Source organism: Phascolarctos cinereus, unplaced genomic scaffold (genome assembly GCF_003287225.1).
Source record: "Phascolarctos cinereus isolate Bilbo 61053 unplaced genomic scaffold, phaCin_HiC Scaffold_2;HRSCAF=192, whole genome shotgun sequence".
Classification (NCBI taxonomy): Eukaryota; Metazoa; Chordata; class Mammalia; order Diprotodontia; family Phascolarctidae; genus Phascolarctos; species Phascolarctos cinereus.
Window position 1 is genome coordinate 88,337,111 of NW_027555625.1, and position 18,862 is coordinate 88,355,972.

Genomic DNA, 18,862 nt, shown 5'->3' on the forward strand with positions numbered 1-18,862 from the left:
GAGGGCCAGTTACAAGGAGGAGTGAAAAGAGGGCATAGAGGGCTCTGGGAAGTCACGCAAGCTGTATGGGCCTTTATTCTTGTCCAGGTCTCCCTGTCCCTCTCTACTCTGCATGCCTCCTAAAGCGCCTGTAGTCCCTCATTCATTGGCCCATGCAATCTAATTCTCCTTTACATCTGGGCTACAATGTGGGTAGTGGAAAGGGCCCTTGTCTTGATGTCAGAAGATCTGAGTTTGAATCCTGACTCTGCCACTTCCTATTTGGATGATCCCGAATAAGTCACATCCACTGTCTAGGTTTCAGGTTCTTCATCTGTGAAAGGATAGGATTGGACAATATATATATAAAACTATATATTATCCCCATTTTACAGATGAAGAAACTGAGGCTGAGACAGGTTGAATGACTTACCCAGGGCCACAAAGCTAGAAAATGACTAAGGCCAGATTTGAACTCAGGTCTTCCTGACTCCAGGGCAAGTGCTCTAATGGACTGTGCCATCTAGCTGCCTCAGTCTAGCTAAGTTCCTCCACCTCAAAAAATGTGAAATCATCTAAGCTCCCCCCACCCCCCAAAAAATCAGAAAACACAAATGTTTCATGGCATAGCAGAAAGAGTCCTGTCTGGACTTAGACTCATGGGATCTGAGTTCAAATACTAGCACCACCACTTATAACCTTTGTGACCTTGGGCAAACCACTTTGCCATTCTGGGCCTCAGTTTCCCAATTCATAAAAATCAGAGGCCTGGGCTACACGGCCTCTGAGATCCCTTTTGACTCTAGATCTCTAATCCTATAACAACCCTGGGGCTGGGCCCTTGGACTGATCCAATGGTGAGACTTTGACATTTTGACGTAACTCTTCCTTCTCTGTGACACATGGGTCCATCTGAAGGTAAACCTGTCAGGTGCGCCTATATGGGTGAACACTTTAAGAATAAACCAAAAGGATCTCCTCCCACCCCCTCCCCCATGGTGGTGTATCTCTCTGAGTCTTGTTTCATAGATTGAATGAATGATTAACCACCCAAACAACTGGGGAGCTAAGCAAGATCTATTCTGACCTGATATAACCTATTAGTCAGAGCACAAGAATGACTCCTTTATTGTGGGAACTGGATGACCTTGTTGGAGTTTGGAGGAACAAAGATAACTTCATATTGATGCTGGGGTTGCAGGAAGAGGGTAAGCCTGTTATAATATAGATGTCAGTCCATCATGGATTTTCCACAGTATGGTAGAATCCTTATTTTATCTGTGGCATGATGGGATCTGTGGTGTGGTGTTTATTTTTTTAGTTTAAAAGAGTTTATTAAGCACCCATTATGTGCCAGGCAATGAGAATACAAAGACAAAAATGAGATAGTCCCTGCCCACAGGGAGCTTATATTCTACTGAGGGACACACACACACACACACACACACACACACACACACACACACGTAGGTAAACACACACACACAAGATAAGGGTATACGTAACCCATATGTGGTCTGTAGGGGGTCACTATCCCAGCTCCCACTTGCAACGGAAGGCTACCACTCTTGCCCAGAGTTCTAAGAGTAGCCTTAAAGAGCTGAGGATGTCTTTCTCTATGATGGTTATCATAGAGCCCCCACACAGTGTACGTCCCTGAAATATCAATCAACTAGTTACCATCTCAATATCAATTGACCAATTGTATCTCCTCAATATCATCTAACTAGTGATTATTTCCCTGATATGATTTTGACCAGTAAGTTCTTCAATAACATTAAAAAATTAACATCAATTACCTTTAACAAAAGGATATCTACTGGAAAAAGCATAGCTAGGACAGAACTGCAAACCCTCCCCTCCCCCCCCAAAAAAAGACATTGTACACACTGCCCTTAACTTGAGGTACTATTTAACAGAGTTTTGCTGTGACAGTCCTTTCTGGAACAGAAGTTAATGTCTAATCCCTCATGTGTTCTGGGAACCCAAGAAATCTTCCCATATCTTGCTGCAAATGATCACAGGATGTAAGCAGATCTGGACCCATGACCAGGAGCTGAGGCAGGGTCAGAGGACCAAGCATTTTGAAAGCAGGCAGGGCTCATGTAAACAGCTGGTCACTTTCCCATAGAGTCCAGGAGAGTAATGATCTGAAATAGATGAGAGAAGTCAGAAGTAAGAGGCAGAGTTCAGAACTCTGAGTTGGGTCTGGGAGTATGAAGAGGTTAGAAAGAGAATATGTGGATATTCATATCTCTCACAACTGCATAGATCATGGGAGCCCTAGTTTCACTGTTTTAAAAGCATGGCTCTGTAAGAATCTCCTTCAAGCAGCACTTCTCCTAGTAAAGGCTATTCTATCCAGGGGTAGAGGAGAAAGGAAAAATATATCTAGGTAATGATTTGAGGAGCAGGAGGCACTTCACTCCCCATTACATGAAAAATTCCCTTATGTCCTCAGAATCTGAAATGCTGCCATTAGACATTTATTTCTTTGGATAGAAACCATTGTCCCCTGTTAAGATTTGTGTTACCCATTGCCTAGAGCCTCCCCAACCTAAGACTCTAGGATCACACAGACTGAGTCTAATCTCAGTGGGGTAGCTTTGGGGCTACCCCTGAAAGATCATTTTTTTTTTACTTACTGCCTTACTTTTTACTTTAGGAAAACCTCTAGCTATATAGCTCATGAATAAATGAGTGCCTAGGTTTCCCCAAATGTAGTTAATGTGCTCCCTAGATACTATACAAACATTCAGGATAATGAAAGCATATAGATAGAGGACAGCTTTTATTTCACCACACAGAAAATGCAGAAGCAAATTATTCACAGAAATCGATAATCAGGTACAGAAAACAACAAGCATAGCCACAGTAGTTTCCCTCAGAAAGAAGTGGCCTTGGAGTTGCTCTGTGGTATTCCAGGGAAATCCCTTTCTCTTCCACATAATCCTACACAGTCTCTCTCAGACGTGTAGTTCCCCCTGTGGTTTAGACTCTGACTTTCCCCTCAAATGAGCTAATGTTTGTAAAGTGCTTAGTACAATGCCTGGATATCATAGGTACTTAATAAGTGATCATTCCCTTCCTTTCATTCCATTACTCCAAAGATAATACTGTACACTCTGGGGATGCTTGAGGAGCAACTCTCTTCCTACAGGGTCTATACTTTCTTGGGGTGAGAAGGCTCTGGGTAACACACATCTTTACAAGGGGAGAATGGTCTCTACCCAATGAAATGGATGTCTGTGACATATCAGGCACCAGGCAGATAATGAGGGGTGGTGGTGATGATAAGGTCTAGATTCTTTTCTCCCCCAAATGTTGGTCTTAACCTGTGTTGTTCTTCCAGTTGCAGGCACTATGTTAGTAATCCTTTCTTTTTTTCCAAGAAATCAAGAAATCCCTTCCTTTTTCTATAAAGTGTGAAATCGAAACTCTATCTTAAGGTCACTCTTGAAGCAACCTCCAAGGCCTCTGTTGCATTAGCAATCTTCCTTTTCTGGCTAGATGGCTAGATTGTAGGGCCATGCTGCCTAGAGAGTCCACATTTCTCCTCCACTACAAAAGGATACTGGTATATGGGAGCATTACTCATCAATTTTTCTCTTGAGTCACAGAGGCAAGCCCTGTCTGCTTCCACCATATGCTTCTGTAGAAGCTCCATTATCAGGGACTGCCATATCTTGGGCTAGAAGTCTATCAGGTTTTGGTCTCTGACCTGTGTTCAGAAAGCTGTGGGTGAGTATATGGAACTACCACGTGCTTATGCTCCAAAGTGGCTACTGATAATTCCTGCAGGTTAAGACTTCGTGCATGGACAGGTTTCCCTGACTTTCTCCTTCTATATCTTTCCACCCCTACTCCAAGCCCAGGTCAGCCCTGTCTTTTACCTTTCTTTGTATCCTCAGTGCTTAACACAGTGCCTGGCAAAGAGTAGGTGCTTAAAATGCTTATTGACTGACTGGTGGGTTCTGTTCTATCCTTTGGATATTGACTGACTGACTGGTGGGTTCTGCTCTGTCCTTTGGACAGAGAAAGGAGAAAATGAAAAAGGCCTAAGAATGGTTCGTCCCTCTATCTTATCAACCAATATAGAAAGGTAATTCCTCTGACTGGAATCCATCCCCTTGAGCCGAAGCAGTTAAGCAGTCATGTAAGGGGCAGACCTAGTCATCAGAAACTACTTTTATATGTGCAAAAATATTTATGGTAGCTCTTTTAGTGGTGGCAAATAAAACTGGAAACTAAAGGAATACTCATCCACTGAGGAATGGCTGAATAAATGGTGATGTGTGAATGTGATGGAATACTATTGTGCTATTAAGAAAGGAAGAGACAAATGACTTCAAAGACTCATGGAAAGATTTATGTGAACTTATTCTGAGTGAAGTAAGGACAACCAGAAGAACAATTTATCCTATAATATCATTATGACAAAAATGAACAGTTTTGAAGATTTTTGTAAACTGATGAAGGATGAAATTAGCAGAACCAGAACAATTTGTAAAACAACTCTGAAAACTGAAACAGCTTTGAAAGGTGTAAGATCTATGATCAACATAATGACCATCTCTAATTCCAGGAGACCAAAGAAGAAACATACCATCTACCTCTTGACAGAGGTAATGGACTCAGGGTACAGAATGAAATACATACATACAGAAATACACACACACACACACACACACACACACACACACACATATACATATACATATACATTTATATATGTATATAGACACACAGCTATGTACATACACACATATTGTTGTTGTTCAGTTGTTCAGTTATATCCGACTCTTTGTGACCCCAGAGATCATAGCGTACCAGTACTGTCCGTGAGGTTTTCTTGGCAAAGATACTGGAGTGGTTTGCCATTTCCTTCTCTGTGGATTAAGGCAAACAGGGTTAAGTGGCTTGCCCAAGATCACACAGCTAGAAAGTATCTGAGGCAATATTTGAACTTAAGTCTTCCTGTCTCCAGACTTAATGCTCTATCCATTGAGGGACTTAGCTGCCTCTGTGTCTGTATACACACACACACACACACACACACACACACACACACACACACATCATTCTACATTCTCTCACATACATATATAATGTCATTCTGTATCCTGAGTCCATATGCTCACATATATAAATATATATATATATGCATATAGACAATGAAAGAATTCATTTTGCTTAACTATGCACATTTATTACAAGGAATTTGTTTTTCTTTTCTCTTTTTTTTTTCCAATGGGGTAGGGCCAGGATGGAGAGAGAAATAGATTTAGGTTCATTAATTTTTTTAATAGAGAGGTTGGGGTGGGTGTGGAATGTTGTATGCACATTCAAATGAGGTCATGATACTGTTAGCTTTGTTTGATTGTTTGTTATAAGGGACCTCTCACAGAGTTGGGGTGATCTGGAAATGTTTGTAATGTAAAAACAAAACACACCAATAAAACATTTTTTTTTAATTCAATTTTTTAAAGTTCTCATCACTGAAGTCTTTGGCACCATCAAATGGTTCAACATCAGAAACAGATATGGTTTTATTGATGGCAGTGACAACAAAGATGCATTATCATCTGTCTTGCCTCAGGCCTATGAGGCCTTGCCATCTGATTTAGCCCTCCTTCATGTGTGGTCTCCCACTATTAACTTGCAATCTCATTGAAAGTAGGAACTGTCATACTTTCCTATTTGTTAGCACAGTGATTTCTACATGGCAAGCTCTTAACGCTTTTTTATTCATTCATTCATTCATTCATTCATTCATTCATTCGTTCATTCATGCTTATAGCTAGGGTCAAAGGTGGGATTTGAATCTAGGTCTCTCCTTTGTTCTACTGTACCAGGCCGCATCATCCCATATTTACACTGGATCCAAACCTAATGAAATCAAAGTACTTTGTAAACTTTGCTGATCTTTGAATAGTGAACAAAGGACAGATTTTATCAGAGCCTTAGCACAGTTAAGAAAAGGATGAGTGACTTTGGTCCAAACACCTAAGGGAAAGCTGGGAGTTGAATCAGCAATAGAAATCATGTATCTCAGCTCTCCAGTTACAGGTTCTAACCCCGACTTTGTTATTTGCTTCTAAAACTTTTTGGAAGTGACATGGAGCAGTAATTGCATTTTTCCTAATAAATTATTTTTCTTTTTTAAATTTTGAGCTCCAAATTATCCTCCTCCCTTCAGGCCCTCCCTCACTCATTGCAAAAGCAAGCAATATGATACTCATTATATATGTGAAGTCATGCAAAACACATTTCAATATTAGCCATATTGGAAAAAAAGTTAAAAGTATGTTTCCATATGCACTCAGAGTTTATCAGTTCTCTCTCTGGAGATAGACAGTATTTTCCATCATGAGTCCTTTGGGATTATTGTGGATCATTGTATTGACCAGAGTAGCTAAGTCTTTTGCAGAGAAATTATTTTTCAGAGAGAAACCCCTACCTCCCCCACGCTGAGTAGTTGTCTGTGTCCTCTAAACAAGGAATCAACAAGGATGTTTATACCCTCCATGGGAATCTTCCCTTCAGATGCCCTGAAGACTTACCAACCAGCAAACTTGCCAGCTTGGTTGGGCGGCTCATTAGATTAGCCTTCCTTAATCAATCCTAGTTACATGTGAATGCTCTAAAGGTTTTAACAAATGAATCCCAGTAGCCAATAATACCTTAGTATATGCAAGCATATAAGATTCCAGGTAATCATGATAATAAGAGAACTTATTTTTTTTTTTTGCAGAGGGATCATTAACAATCATGGGTGGAAATGAGGGTAGGGAAAGATGCTGAGAGGGTTGATAGCTGCACTGGGGACATAAAAGCACTTCTTTGGCTTTATAGAATCATATATTTATAACTCAGTCCAATTTTTCATCTGATGGACAGGAAAATTGAGTCCCAGAGAAGTTAAAAGATGTGCTCAAAGTCACACAGGTAATAATAAGAATGGCTAGCAGTTGTATGCAAATGTTGTTGAATTTGATCCTCACAACCACCCTCTGGGATAGGTGCTAATGTTATCCCCATTTTATAGATGAAGAAACTGAGGTTAAGTGACTTGCCCAGGGTCACACGCACAGCTAGTAAGTGTCTGAGACAAGGTTTGAACTCAGGTCTTCCTGATTCCAGGCCCAGCACTCTATCCACTGTACCACCTAGCTACACACACACACACACACACACACACACACACACACACACACACGCAAATGCATGCACATAGGCACACACATAATATGTATGTATGTACAGCATTTTAATGAAGGCATGAAATGGGAGCAGACAGGATTTTAGAGACAAATACCTATAGTAGGCTACTTTATCCCAATTAAATGATTGATTGAGAGGTTTGGAGAAAATTAGATCCCAATATATCTGTTGTTTGCTAATTACAAAAAACTAAAAAAAAAACCCAGAATTTAGCCTTATAGACTCTCCTTAAGCATGGTGTGTCCCATATATATGTTAAATTCACGTAAGCCTTTATGATAGATGTGGCCATAGAGATAATTTTGTTTAGTGTATATCAACATTAAGTGAGCCGTCAAACAGGGAAACATACGCTTACCAAATGTGTTCACCAGCATCACGGAGACTGTCTGGCACAAAGTTCAAGTAAAAGGAGGATTCATTGTGGATGAAGTTCTCCAGATGCTCCTGTTTGTGGGTGACATTGTGTTGATTGCGTGAAGCCCCCAAATACTAAAGTACCTCCTAAAAGAGATCTGTGATTACTGAGAAGAGATCAGCTCAGTAATCTACCCTGAGAAAGCAAAGAAGATCAAGAAAGCATCTTGCCCAGATTAAGGCTTATTATTGTATAACCAGTCCATCGAGTTGGCTCATCAGAATGTAAACCTTGGGCAGGCACTACAGAAGCACAGTAAGATGGGACTGGAATTGAATAAGAGGAAAAGAATGGACTAGGTGGCATTTCACAAACCCATTTGGTATTTTCAATGATTCCAGCTGTTCACTGCCACAAATCATGGTTTCTCCTGGTGATGCAGCGTGACTTGCAAATCATAGGGCAGAAAAATCAGAACTGTCAGTATCCTGAGAGGTAATGGAGAGACTCATGGTGGGGACAAATACGTCAAAATATATCACCAACAATGATTACATATAAACACCACGATCAAAGATGTATTTGAATTAGAAAAGGAGATGGGCCACTTACGAAGGAAGAGGGAGGATTTACAAATGGATAGTCCTGGGCCTTACTGGTTGGTATTTGAAAACAATTTTAGAAGGCCTCTAGAACACCCTTTAAAGATGACATATGGATTGATGCAAAGATTGTACAGGATGAGAAGAAACAAAGGGGCTTTTTCTTCTTTCTGTCTCTCCAATCATCCTGTACCTTAGAAGCACTTTATAAATACTAGAATGTGTTCAAAACTGAACTCATTATCTTTCCCCCTGGATTCTTCCCTGTTCCTGACCACCATCCTCTAAGTCACCTAGGCTCCCAATGTCATGCTCAACCTAGGTATCATCCTTAACACCTCACTCTCACCTCTAATATCCAGTCAGTCACCAACTCCTGCCATTTCTACCTCTGTAACGTCTGAAATAGGGCTACAAAAATAAATAATCCAGCAAAGAGGCGATGGAGGAGTGAGCTAAAATGGAGTCAGTGTGGAGAGAGAAAAGGTGTCAAATGTAAGTGATATTGGGGAAACAGAAATGACAAAATCTGGCCACTGGGTTGGAGCCCATTATCTTCCTTCCCTCCCCTGTTTCCAGTTTCTCTATTACTGGCAAGAGCACTGCCATCTTCCCACGCAGGCTTACAACCTCAATGCCATCCTTAATGCCTCATTTTTTTCTCTCTCTCACCTCATATATCCAATCCGTTGTTGAGTGCTTAGCACGGTGCCTGACACATGGTGCTTAATAAATGCTTGTTGACTTGACTCGTCAAATCTTGCTCTTCCTACCTCCACAATATCTCTTTTGTCCTCTGATACTGCCACCCACTACTCTGGTGCAAACTCTTATCACCTCATGCTTGTGTTATTTCAGTAGTCTACTGGTTTTTCTCCCTACCTCAAGTCTTTCCCAGTCTATCCTTCACAAAAAATGTCAAATTGGTCTTTTTAAAGTGCAGGTTTCACCTCTTTATTCAATCAATTCCAGTGGCTCCCTATTGCCTCCAGGATCAAACATAAAATCTTTTGTTTGGCTTTTAAGGCCCTTCAAAACCTTCACATCTTGCTCTACCCCTCAGCCCTTACTCTTTGAACCAAAGACACCAGCCTCTTTGCTCTGCCTCAGATGTGATGTTCCATCGGGAATTTTTACTGTGGCTGTTCCCTACGCTTGGAACTCTCTCCTCTCTGTCTCCTGGTTTACTGGGATTTTTTCAAGTTTCAGCTAAAGTTCTATCTTCTTCAAAAAGCCTTTCCTGGTCATTCTTAACCTTGATGTCTTTGAATCTGTCTCCAATTTATCCTGCCTATCTCTTGCACATAGTTTTTGGGGAAGTTGTCTTCCCTCTTAAATTGTGAGCTCCTTAAGATCAGGGGCTGATTTTGTATCCCAAATGCTTAGCACAGTGCCTGGCACTTGAGAAGTCCTTAATAAATTGTTGTTGACTTGAACTCAGGAACTTTCCCTACTTCAAACTTCCCTGTTTTGTTTAAGTCACCACCACGCTTTCAGTCGCCCAATTTCAGAACCTCTGGGTTATCCTGGAATCTTCCCTCTCCCTCACAACTTAGTCTTCCAATATTCAATCATTTAACAAGTTTTGTTAATTGTATCTGGCAGCTAGGTGGTACAGGGAATAGAGCATAGGCTTAAAATCAAGAAAACTCATCCTTATGAATTCAAATCCAGCCTCAGACACTTAATAGCTGTGTGATCCTGAGCAAGTCATTTAACCCTATTTGCCTCAATTCCTCATCTGTAAAATGGGCTGGGGGAAGGAAATGGCAAGCCACTGTAGTATCTTTGCCACAAAAACCCCAAATGGGCTCACAGAGAGTTGGACATAACCAAACTGGATTGTTAATTGTAGTCCCACAACATCTTCGTCCCTCTCTGCCCTCCCTCTCCAATTCAAATATTTAATAAGTACCTACTGTGTGAAGACCACTATTCTAGGCACTGGGAAAAGATATAATTTTCTACCTTTATAGAGCTTACAACCTACTATGGGTATGACAATATAAATATAACTCTCTCTCTATCTATATACATAGGCTATATACATGGAGAGAGATATAATGGTATACATACCATTGTGTGTGTGTGTATATATATATATATATATATGTATATATATATATATATATACACATACACTACAAAATATATAATATTTATAGTATATATACTACAAATATATATATATATATACTACAAATATATATATATATATATATAATATTTATTGTGTGTGTATATATATGTATACACACACACACACACACACACACATATATAAAGGCATAATATTATGGGGTCAGTGAACTCCACACAAGTCTTCTTTATTATGTCATCACTTTTAATAGGTGCCCCTCCCACTTCCACTTATCACATCATAACACTACCAGCAGTTCTCTCAACTAATAGACCATCCCTTTAATGACTGACTACTGCTGACTACTATTAGGTAGTTCTCCACAGAGGATTACTTGAACCTAAGTACATGTGGGAAATAGCCACATTATTAAGATACTTTGAGGAAGAGCCATCCTTGAAGTAGATGAATTCACCGCAGATTTGCTTAATGTCAATATGGCTGAGCCAAATATATTAGTACTAGATGATAAGATGCCCCTGTCTTTATTATTTTGTATCCCTCTTCCCCACCTCCAGTTTCCCTGGCATATAGGCAGTGAGTAACTGATTTTAACAATTATACTGGCAGCCACCCTGCTGCACCCCCATCCCCCCCCAAAACCCCCAAACAACTGGGATTTCTGAATGACAAAAGACTTTGAGCTGAATGTGAACCACATTTGTGAACCACATTCAAACCTGATTCCGTGTCTGATGAAAGCTACATACTCAGCTGCATCTCCAAGCATCAATTAACTTTTCCAACAGGAGAAAAGCTTTACATAATTTGGCTTGGTTTGCTCAAGGCCTTTCCCTCCCCAAATGGCAATACATGACAAAGAATGTAAATATGACAGCTTCAGCATTTTAATTGTTTTTATTATGAAAACAAAGGACGAAGCTCAGAATTGGATCTCTCGGTCCTTTCTCTTCTTGTCTCCTCTCAGTTCAAACTGCTTACTTCTCTTGGTGATTAGCATCCTCAGGGATCTGCAGTGCGCAGGACGCATTTCAGCCTCAGTATATAATCTTTGTGGTGTTGGCTTGTTTTTTCCGTAGAGACTTTTTTTCCATAAATATGTGGGGGAGTCTTTTCCCTTCCTGTACTGCATCACTTTGGGAGGGGGGAGGCTGCTCGCCAAACTTCTTGCGGCAAATTCTACGTTTTTGGAGGATGCTCACCATGGCAGCGGCAACGGTGTCAGCAGGAAGAGTCACGCGCCATCCCGCATCCATCCCATTTTGTCTTTTGGCACAGCCACCATCCTAGTTCAGGCTCCCATTGTTGCTAATCTGAACTATTGAAATAGCTCCCCAGTCGGTCTCCTGGCTTCCAGCATCTCCCCTCTCCGATCTCTCCTCCCCACCCACGCAAATACTCTTCCTGAGACACAGAGCCAATCAAGCCACCCCCAGCTCCAAAAATGATCAGTAACTCCCTACTGCCTCTAGGATGAAGCACAACGTCTTCAGCCTGGCATTTAAGGTCCTCCACAGTCTGGTCCTGGCCTCCGTTTCCAGTGCTTTGTTTCTCATTATTTCCCCTCATCTTTCTTCAAGGTCCAGTTCAGGTGCCACCACTTCCATGGGTGCTACTTTCTCCCTCTTCAAAGAGTTTTCTTATATGTATTGTATATTATGTATGTGTGTGTGTGTGTGTGTGTGTGTATGTGTGTATAAAATCCCTTCACCTTAATAAAGAAAGGAAATAAGCATTTATACAGTACTTACTATGTGCCAGGCACTGTGTTAAGTGCTTTTTTGCTCACTCCCACTGACTGGTGTGTTTGGCAGCTGGGGAGGTTACACTATAACCAGGATGAGAGAACACATACAGAATCCAGTTGCAGGGTAATTGGCAAGGCCCAGGAAGTACCTGGGTACATCGTAGGTCAGATCGAAGGAAAGGTGAGTCTGGAGGGCACAGAGATAGAACAGAAGGTAAGGCCCAGAGGACCTTAGCATGCCAAGAACAGAGCAGAGGCCTGAAGTTCTCCATCTTAGCAAAAAGGAATATCGCTTCTGAATCCCTGCATATCCGAGTGTTGTAAACAATCACGTCTGCTGCTCAGTAATAGGAAAAAAACATGGCTCCCTGACTCCTTATAGCTGAGCCCAGTGAGGCTGATCCTAGATTATGTAGCCCAGTTCCTGTTTAAACAGGAATCCCCTCTACAATACTGCTGACAAGGTCTATAATATTGCTGACAAGGAAGGACAGAAAGGAGGGAGGGAGGAAGGAAATGAGCATTACAAATATTATTTTATTTGGTCCTCATAAAACCCCTGGGAGGTAGGTGCTGTTATTATCTTCACTTTTCACTTGAAAAAACTAAGGCAGGCAGAGGTTTAGTGGCTTACTAAGGCATACCCAGCTAATGTCTGAGAGCAGATTTGAACCCAGATCTTTCCAACTCTAGTCCCAGCACTCTATCCACTGCACTGTCTAGCTGTTTCTTGCAACCTTTGAAGATCAGTGTTTGAGAGTTCACCCTTCCTCAAGGTGATCTATTCCCCCTTTGGATATCTCCAGTGGTCTGAAAGGTCTTCCTCATATTAAATGAAAAGTGTCCCCTTTTGCCACTTACCTCCATTGGTCCCTATTCTGTTCTCTTGTGTGAGGCAGAAAAAGTCTCAATTCCCTTCCATGTTGTAACTTCTCACATACTCAAAGGCAAATGTTACCCCTTCCCTCTCAAGTCTTCCCTTCATTAGGGTCCTAGTCCTTCATAGTTTTGAGGGGAAAGTGGGCTGGTAAACTATAAGGCAGCAAATATGGACTGGTCTGTGTTCTTTTCCAGTGCCCCTACAATGCCGTGGAGGTAGTAGTAGTAGTAGTAGTAGTAGTAGTGGTGGTGGTGGTAGTAGTAGTGTTAGTAGTGATAAATAGTAGCAGTAGTAGTAGTAGTAGCAGCAGCAGTAGTAATAGTGGTAGCAATAAAAGTAGAAGTAGTAGTAGTAGCAGTTAGCATTTATACAATACTTTAAGCTTTGCAAAGATTGTCCATGTTATTTCATTTGATTGATTACAATCCCGGGAAGTAATTGCTATCATTACCCCCATTTTACTAATGAGGAAATTGAGACACACAGTGGTTAAGTGACTTGCTCAGGGTCAGACAGTTAAGTGTTTAAAGGAGAATTTGAATTCAGGTCTTCCTGACTTCAGGTCCAGGGTTTTATCCACACTGCCGCCACACTTCTTACGTCTTTTCCATCATTAACTGCTCCTTATGAAAAGGGCTTTAAGACAGTGTGTCTTACAAAGGCATTTGTGTTTAATCCCAAAGCTTATGAAAAGGGCAGTCAGGAAGGGCCCAGACTAAGAGAAAAACTAGAGATAGTTCTACCCAACCTTATCTTCCATTCCTCTTCTATGGGCAGTCTCCATACACCATAGACATTTCACCTCAGTGTTTTTGCTCAATTTGTTTTTCCTTTTTCCGATACCACTCATCTCTCCTTTACCTCTTTACTTCCAATCAATCCTTCAAGGACCAGTTCAAATTCCATCTTTTTTTTTTCCCATGAAGCTTTCTCTGAATGCTCCAGTCCATGGTGAATTCTCACTCTAATGAGCCTCTCCAGCTCTTCAGGTAGTGAGTGAGCCAGCATTTGACACTTAGAATATATGTCCCAGTTGCTAGGGTTCAGCAGTCAGGAACAGTTCCCAGGAGTGCTTGAGACACTGAGGTAGCATAAAGTTGGAGGCAGCATGATTTTGGGGGGAGGACAATAAGATCTAAGATTTTTATACACCTTTGGTATCTTCCCCTCCAAAAACTTCATCAATCCATCCCAGTTATGTTTCCTTGAGCACATATCTCCTCTTTAGTATCTTCCCCTCCAAAAACTTTGTCAATCAATCTCAATTATGTTTTCATGAGCACGCATCTCCTCTATATATACTTGGTCCAATCCTTATATTTTTGTCATCTTTGTTCCCTTAAGTACCATTGCCATCTCCCCTATAAATCCATCCAGGACTGTGATGTTAGGGTTCAAATATGGTATTTCCACTGTTTCTGATGGAAAAACAATTTGTTAAAATTATTTTTGCAAATCTTTTCCATTTCTTCTTATGTTTGTAGTCCTTCCATTTTCATCTTTCCATGTCCTTGGGAATGACTTTGTTTGAGTGGTGATTTTGCCAAGCTTTTTTTAAACTAGGTTTACCCTCCACTGTTTCTTCCTGCTTTATGAGAGGCTGCTACTCATAATTGTTCATCATCCTTCTTTGTAAGATTTACAAAGAAGTTTATAGTCTAAGCCAATGTTGTCTTTGGAAACCATGTCACTCTGTTTTGGTAAGTTAAATATTTACTTATTAAGAAATTTTCTAGGCTCTTTTGGTCTTTTTGTTGTGGCAATTAATTTTTATTGGTTGATTTTTGTTTGCTGATGATATGGTGGTTTACTCGGAAAATCCTAGGAAATCGGCAAAGATACTAATCGAAACAATAGTTTCAGCAAAATTGAAGGCTACAAAATAAATCCTCCAAAATCAACAGCATTTCTATATAATAACAAAATATAAGCAGCAATAGTAGAAAGGAAAATCCAATTCTCAATAACTACAACATGAATATAATATCTGGGGATCAGCCTACCAAAGAACACAAAAGACTTGTATAAAGCCAATTCCAAAGTGTTTATAAAAGAAATAAAGAACAACCTAAATAGCATGTGGACTATTCAGTGTTCATGGCTAGGCCATGTCAATATAATAAAAATAATAAAAAAATATTAATTTAAACTTTTAATGCCATATCAATCAAATTACCAGAACTTGATAAAATAATAACAAAATTCATTTGTAAAAATAAATGATCTAGAATAACAAATGAAATCATGACAATAAATAGGGATGAAGAGTAAATAGTGCTTCCAAAACTCAGACTATATTATAACGCAGTAGTCATCAAAACCATGTGGCATTGGTTAAAGAACTAAAGGATAAATCAATGGAATAGACTAGACAAGGAAGATTAAGAAACAAATAGAACTCAATAAAGCAGTATTTGATAAAGTAGAAAACGTAATTTATCTAGGGGGAAAAAACTCCTCATTTGATTTTTTTTAAAAATGCTGGTTAATTTTAACCTCCCAGTGCTCTAAGCAATTTTCTAAGTCTATTAAGTTTTGGACATGGTGCTCCCTCTATTTTTCCTCACCCCAGAATTGCCCATGCCAATGAAATCACAGGTCCGGTCTCTATGTTGTGATATTTGATAATAGACCACATCTTTATCATCTCACAATTAACTGAAAGATGTAGAGAAAATAAGGTCCCATTGTACTTATCATTTGTCAGTTATGAAAAAGCTTTTGATTTGATAGAACAAAGACACTGCCTTATAGACTTTTCTAGAGTAAAGAGTCTTCCATCCATAAATCAGAACCATTCAAGATTCCCTGGAAGATAAAACAACAGAAATAACACTGTTCTTGTAAAATAAAAAAAAAATTAGGCAAGGAGTAAAATAAATAGCTATTTATTCACTAAATGTTTTTACCACTGTGTTGGAAAAGATTAAGCATAGAATCCAGGTCAAAGAGCATCCCCAGTGGATGGTGAAGCCATGCAGATGCTTTTTTTCCAGTAACATTGCCTCCATCAAACTCCAGAATATTGCAGAACCTTTGGTAGAAGACATCTACTCCTAAGGGTTTTGATTAACCATCCACACAGGAAAGAGCAAGTGGATGAAGAATGTCTATCACCCAGACTTCCACTTGTATTTAGATGGACACCCTATGGAGTCTCTCCATAAGTACGCATATCAAGGACAGACAGTATAGATGGACAATAAGTTGGGCTTAGATTTGAACAGAAGGAGGAGAGTCGACTGGATTGCATTCAGGAAACTGAAAGACTCCTTCACTAACAACAAGCTTCCCATGAAAACAAAAGGGGGAATAAACATTTATATAGTATGTAGAATGTACCAGATTCTGCTAAATGCTATTCACAAATATTATCTCATTTGATACTCAAAAAGGCCCATCTTTTTTTTTTTAAACACAACATTCTACAGGTGTCATTATGACAGTGAGTTGTGGAACATAATTGCCTCCAGAAAATTAAAAATGATTATCACGGGGCAGCTCAGTGGCACAGTGGATAGAGCACTGGCCCTGAAGTCAGGAGGACCTGAGTTCAAATCCGGCCTCAGACCAAACACTTGACACTAGCTGTGTGACCCTGGGCAAGTCATTTAACCCCAATTGCCTAAAAAAAATGATTATCACACAAAGGGCAATGGAGAGGCACATGGTGGGGGTGAGCAGGATATATCATATAATGCATCAGCAACTCCTAAAAATTGGAGGAAAAGAGTCCCCAAGATTATGATTGGAAGAAAAGGTGGGATGATCACAGTGAGATGAGATGATCACAGTGAAGCCGTGAGGTTACAGCTGGACAGTCCACCTTTTCTCTGTCCTCTCCGGGGACCCTTAAAGATGTTGGAAGAAAAGAGGCAGCTAGGTGGAGCAGTGGATAGTGCACCGGCCCTGGAGTCAGGAGGACCTGAGTTCAAATCCAGATTCAGACATAAAACGCTTACTAACTGTGTGATCCTGGGCAAGTCACTTAACCTCATTGCCCAGCCAAAAAAAAAAATGTTGGGAGAAAGCAAGAAACATCTCCAGGATGTTAGGTGACACTCCATCCCACCCCACCCAGCCCCACCATGGTGAACTGAAGAGAGAGGATATGGGCAAAGAGTCACCGAGATGGGCAGGCATGGATGGGTTGCATCCGATTTGCATCATTGGAGGGAATTTCCAAATTAATCAAAACAGATCCATTTAAATATTTGTGTAATGTTATCTTAGTGTTACCTTAGTGTCTCCCACATACTAGATATTTAACAAATATTTGGCGACTTGAACCAAAAAGCCACAGGAAGCTATTTCCCTCCAAACTCCCAGGAATTAACTCTCCTACCCAGGCCTGGAAGTAGCACCTTTCCTGGTGGTTTTCAGATCTTTTTGATCTCTTAAGTTTAGAGGATTTTTTTTTCTAGTTACTCTTGGTTTTGATATTATGGCTGAAAGTTATTCTTGAAATTTTTCCTAAGAAATCCACCTTAAAGTCACAGGACTTGGCAATAGTGTGTTTTATTCCTTCCCTTTTCCAGGCCATTGGATTCCTCCAGCTGTGTGGCACACCTTTCTGGGGAGCTCACTCAGTCTAAAAGAATCTGTATCCATTTGTGTGGGGGTGGCACTCACCTCTCCATTGGTCCAGCCCTCTGAAATCAGGGACCTCATTTCGTCTGAGCATGCTCTTACTAAGGTCCCCAGCAGCCAAGGCTATAGAGGAAGGGAGGAGCAGAATCCTGGGATGACAATGGAAAGGCAAGGACCTTACATCTCCTCCAGTCCAATCTCCCTCATTTTGCAGATGAGAAAACTGAGTCCCATGGAAGGACGATGACTTGTCTAAGGTCACACAAGTGGAATGGCCAGTATTTGAAGATAGGTCCTCTGATTCCAAAACCTGGGCTTTTCCTACCTTTATTCCACAGAAGGTAACAGGCAGCAAGTCCACACCCAAAGTCACCAACTCCTCTGCAACCCCCAGAAGCGTTGGGGGTGAGAGGATGAAAAGGAAGATGAGAGAGATTCCCTGCACAAACACAGAATGCTGGGATAAAGACAAGCCACCATTACCAGACCATCCTACTGCTTCAGAGCACCCTCAGCCATCACCTCATTTCCTCCTCTCCCTCCCAACTTTGTCTAATAACTTCTTTTTTTTTTAAAGCTGGACTCACAACAAGATGGCTGCCCCTCCACAAGTTTACAGAAACACAGGGGACCAGATCAGAAGTGTGTGGATCTCTCTGCTGGTCTAACTGCTCTGTTGTTAATTCTCAAGAGGGAGGAGCAAAAGCTAAAATAGTGTTTAAAAATGGGAGAAAGAAAACTTTACTCTTTTATATTCCCCCACCCCCTCCCGACGTGTTCACATCTGCCTCTCTTATACCTGGGTCGGGGACAGGAGTCTCTCCTAAAGCCTGTTCTCCCCATTCCCGACCTGCTGAGACTCCCCTCCCCCTCCTAGGTCATATGGTCACCCTCTCCAAAGAGATGGGTCTCAGCTGCCCCCCACCTCTACCCCTACCCCCCAGCAGAAAGCAAAACAAAATCCTGGTGAAATCGATAAATTACCTGTTAATGCATTCAACTCAAGCAGCTAAGAGCAGGCTGGGGGAGGGGAGGAGAAAGGGGTGGGAGAGGAGTCAAGATAAAGTATCCCCTGAGGATGACAAGCCTCCACAGCTGGCTTTCATTCCAGAGCTCCACCACCGACCCCTAGGAAATTCCTAGAAAATAACAGCTTCTCCAAGCTGTAGTGCTCCAGCCCAGCTCTCCCCCCTTCCCATTCATCATCCCTCCCCTTGGCCTTTCCTCTCCCAGGGCTTAGGTTGGAACTGGAGGTCAATCAATCACCAAGCGTTTACTCAGCCTGCCCAGTACCCAGCCCCATGCCGGGGAAGAGACAATAGCATCAGAGCCTCTAGCTCTGGAAAACAACCTTCAGTATCATCGAGTTCAGCCTCTTCTT

The 18,862-nt window shown here is 41.1% G+C and overlaps 1 long non-coding RNA gene across 1 annotated transcript; it reads right to left on the reverse strand.

Annotated features, from left to right (window-relative positions):
- Positions 1-1,873: 1,873 nt before the first annotated feature.
- LOC110218475 (uncharacterized) lies at positions 1,874-18,626 on the reverse strand. The gene is made up of 3 exons (XR_002327304.2): positions 18,466-18,626; positions 17,524-17,920; positions 1,874-2,129 (listed from the first exon to the last, which is right to left on the reverse strand). It is a non-coding gene; the product is annotated as an uncharacterized LOC110218475 (long non-coding RNA).
- Positions 18,627-18,862: the final 236 nt, after the last annotated feature.